Source organism: Nicotiana attenuata, unplaced genomic scaffold (assembly GCF_001879085.1).
Source record: "Nicotiana attenuata strain UT unplaced genomic scaffold, NIATTr2, whole genome shotgun sequence".
NCBI lineage: Eukaryota > Viridiplantae > Streptophyta > Magnoliopsida > Solanales > Solanaceae > Nicotiana > Nicotiana attenuata.
Window position 1 is genome coordinate 15,284 of NW_017673594.1, and position 3,022 is coordinate 18,305.

A 3,022-nucleotide genomic window follows, 5' to 3' on the forward strand; every position below is an offset into this window, starting at 1 on the left:
AGTTTAATCTATATGTAAATTAGTTGGTTCTTTTGGCGTTTGGTAATCTTTTCCGGCACGGGAGTGAAATGAGTCTAAATTGAGCAGAATGAATATTGAGGGCTCCATCCAATTTACTTGGAATTGATGTTTAGTTGCTGGAATCGTAGGGTTGGAGAGGGGTTGGGGTTTTGAATTTTGTGCATTTATAACACATTTCGGGAAATAGATGATTGGAGCATTGAGGTTTTGTAGTAAGGTTGGCTCACCCTATAAATCCATCACTTTCAGAACTATGTGTACAGTTGGTGAGATGTATTGCTATGAGCAATTTGCTGATAGTGGTGGCCGATTTACTAATCTATAGTTGGAGGCTTAATTTCTAAGCATGGGCTGAAAAATTTTATCCATCTAAAACAATGGCGGACCTTTGCTTGTACAAGTGTGTCCAGTTGAATACAATTTGTCAAAATCTTTTACTAACTTTATGTGTAAATTATTGTTAAACCATGAAAAAATTGTTTAACCGATGTTGAACCCGCTTGACATTGGCAAAAAGAAACTATTGGAGCAATGTTTTCTTTTTGTCAATGTCAAGCGGGTTCATGATATGCCCGATGACATTTTTGCCAACTCCAATGCATTTATGGTGGCGCGATGAACGGAAATTTCAATTGAGAAGATATTCTTGGTTCAAAAGGTAACATTATTCGCTCTTCGACATGCCAAAACATAAGTGCTATGCAAGGAAGGTGATTCTGTTGTAGCCATGCACTGCATTGGAGCTGCTTCTGGGGTCAAGGTTGTTACATCAAGAGATGACTTTTGACTCGTGATCTGTTCTAGTTTCGATTGTTCCAAATGGGTGACTGATAAATGCTTTTCTTATTCCGCTGAATCACAATTTCCAATCACTATTTCTCAAGTACGTACTCCTCGAACCAGCAAAGTATCCTGTGACGTACATAGGATAGAAAAAAGAGTCCAAACGAGTTGGAAAAACAAGCAAAACATTACCAGCGAGCTGGTGGATTCAGTTTATTTTCGAACATCCACAGAGGATGTTACATCACTCAGCCACATAGAAATGGAAACTGCATACCATGGAAATGTTAGAGCTCAAACGAATTCTGTTACCAATTCAGGGAGAAACATCAGCACATGCTTTCATATATCGTTTCCAGCCAAGCTATTCACAGGATCTAGAACATGAGGAATCTTTGCCGGATTCAAACACTTCCACAACCTCAAACGCTATAAATATATAGAAAAAACAGGCAAGGAGAGAGGGCATGCAGCAGATGGGTTCCAAGGGCTTCTTTTATCGTGCTGTGGAACAGCATCACTCCAACGCTATCAATCCTCAATCAATGTTAATTTGGAAGAGTCATAACAACAACAGGCTCACACCAAAGGCCAGCTAAGAGATGGCCGGCATCAAGAAACACTTGGGAAGGATAACCGGTCTCGCAGTGTGTCAAAAATTGATGAAGCAGCTGCATTTTGGGCAAAAGTCTGCTTCAACCTCCCAAGTAATTCATTATCTTTAGCCTGAGAAGCAGCATCGGCAGCTTCCTTGGCCATTCCAACTCGAGCATAAGCCTGTTAATGAATTCACAGATCCCATAAGCAAGAAAAATCACTTTAATTGATGCAGCAAATGCATCTTTACTGGTGATTATGTAACCCAATGTCTTTTCACATTCATCATCAGTTCATTCTCCTCTCTTCCTTTTTCATGGAAGAACTGGGTGTTGGGGTGGGAAATGCATTTATGACACTACATGCACTCAAATCAACCAGGTGGTCTATGTTAAAGAGTGAATGAAGTAATCATTCTCTCTTCATTATCGCTACCGCTCTGTGGATTGAAATAAGCTCACACAACTCCCTATGCTTTAAATAACAATGCATATCTTGGTAAACCCATTCTGATATCTGAATCTGTCTCATATTAGCTTTTTGCAACGATCAGACAAACGTACTTCCTTTTATATTAGTCGAAACATCTGTTGTTTTCGACTTCAAAACTCAGCCGATAATGACCAAATGTGGGTAAAGTTCAAAACTCATACTTAAACTACTTGAGTTATGGGACATGTCAAACATGTCTATAGACCAAATGTGGGAAATCTCAGAACAGATAAACTATTACCTCTGATCTTTCGCGAGGATCAGTCAGCTTTGGTATGTACTTTAGCACTTCACCTTTCTCATCTGCATCAACACATGCCTCGACAAATGGGCGGTAACCTAGAAGAGAAAAAAGAGGAGAAAAGGGGATGACTATAAGATATCCATTACCCTTCATTAGCATGTATGCTATCTACAAACATGTCCACGGTGCCCCTTTCACTGGCAGTCACAAGAAGCAGAAATACATTTCACATGGCTACAAGAGAAAAGAGCTAGTTCAACATGGCTACAACAAACCTAGTTTAACCAAGAAACATTATAAAGCATACCAAGAATTTCAAGAGGTAAGTGTAGCTAACTGTCACTCTAGAGTGAAGCCGATTACACAAATTAACTTCCTCAGTCTCAAGACCTAAGCTAGCCAAGCCTGTAGCTATTACATTAGGTATGGTCATGGAGGGCACTCTAGAGCCGAGGGTCTTCCGGAAACCTCTCTACCGTCAAAAGGTATAAGGTCTGCGTACAGTTTACCCTCCCCTACTTGTGGGATTTCACTGGGTTTGTTGTTGTTATGGTCATGGAGGGCACTGCCATAAAGGAGGGGTTAATACGGTAAAAGAAAAAAAATTGAAGATATCAAAAAGAGCAGCAGTACATACAGCAGTCATGTAGGGATAAGCCATCTCTGCAGATGCCTTATTGTTTATAGTGAACCTCTATTAATGTGTAGGGCACAATTGCAGAAACTCCCAGATCAGGTGCCATAACGTACATATGACATTTTCTAATTCAAGCGTTAACTTTCAACCTAATTTCCTGCTCCTTGAAATGTAAACCATCGTAACCTATTTGAATCAAACTAACATCAATTCCTAAATACAATTGATCACACAATAAGAGAAGATAA

General features: G+C 39.7%; 1 pseudogene across 1 annotated transcript in view; it reads right to left on the minus strand.

The window, feature by feature from the left end:
• Positions 1-931: 931 nt before the first annotated feature.
• The window catches only part of LOC109216803, a 10,825-nt pseudogene continuing 8,734 nt past the window's right edge, over positions 932-3,022 (minus strand). The window contains exons 14-16 of the transcript XR_002066549.1: positions 2,775-2,831; positions 2,135-2,305; positions 932-1,581 (exon numbers count right to left, since the gene is read on the minus strand). The product of XR_002066549.1 is annotated as a protein VACUOLELESS1-like (transcript). The remainder of the gene's footprint in view (positions 1,582-2,134; positions 2,306-2,774; positions 2,832-3,022) is intronic.